General features: G+C 28.2%; 1 protein-coding gene across 1 annotated transcript in view; it reads right to left on the bottom strand.

The window, feature by feature from the left end:
• Positions 1-979, bottom strand: part of LOC108686479 (inactive rhomboid protein 1-like) — a gene marked incomplete at its 3' end in the record, with an annotated part of 117,047 nt that overhangs the window by 33,626 nt on the left and 82,442 nt on the right. The gene's annotated exons all lie outside the window — the stretch shown is intronic.

The raw sequence follows: 979 nt of genomic DNA, 5'->3' as shown, positions 1-979 counted from the left end.
CCACTACTATTGTCATTTTTATTATATTAAAGAGTAATTTTACAAGAAAGAAGGATGTGTGGACATGTAGATATTATGTATAGTAATATGTATAATTATATATGTATAATTATATATGAAACATTTTTTCCCGGATCTTGACAGACTGAACCGATTTTTATAGATTTTTAAAATTCTTTTTACTGGACTCTATCATTTAATCGTTCGCTTTTAAAAAATTATAATTTTATCAAAAACTATGAGTAATTCAAATTGCAAAAACTAACTTTTTCATAATTAAAATTCGAATAGAAAATTTAAAAGAAATTTAAATTAATCCAAATATAACTGTGTAATTGAAAGAAATAGAACAAACATATGACGAAATATATTAAACTAGATAAGAAAAAAATACAATCGGAGATACTTTCAATTTTGCAATTGCAAGTCCTCTTTAATTAACTGTCACGATTTAACAATATTAACATAAATATTATGAATTATTTTATCATCGTGCTTCTTACATAACGATTAAAAAAATAATTGAATATAAATATATTAAATTTACAGGAATATTTATCTACTTTTTTCCATAAGCAATTATAATATTTGTAATAAAATAGCATAATATTTGTAAAATAATCGCGAGTGGTGAAACACCTAGATAATTCGAAGATGAAATTTCATTTTAGAAGAGGAGCAGGGGGAAGGGGACGCAAAGTTGGCGCGAGCGGAAATAAGCTCTTCTGGCGTAAACTGAAACCGAAGTTACGTAATGGGGCGACAGGCGTGCGGGTCGCTCCACTTTTATGACTGGAATATTACTCTACTTTGGCTAATCTAAACTTTAGGGTTAATGTAATGTAATTCATTTAAGGCGGTTTACACCCAGCCGGCTAATTTTGTCGCGCGACTGCACTCAACCCGTGATCCTAATAAATTCATCCACTTGAACTTATGTATATTATTACTTATATGTATAAATGTATGTATATATATA

This window comes from Atta colombica, unplaced genomic scaffold (assembly GCF_001594045.1).
Source record: "Atta colombica isolate Treedump-2 unplaced genomic scaffold, Acol1.0 scaffold185, whole genome shotgun sequence".
Lineage (NCBI taxonomy): Eukaryota > Metazoa > Arthropoda > Insecta > Hymenoptera > Formicidae > Atta > Atta colombica.
Note: the sequence above shows the minus strand (reverse complement) of the source record. Positions and strands in the feature narration are given on the sequence as shown.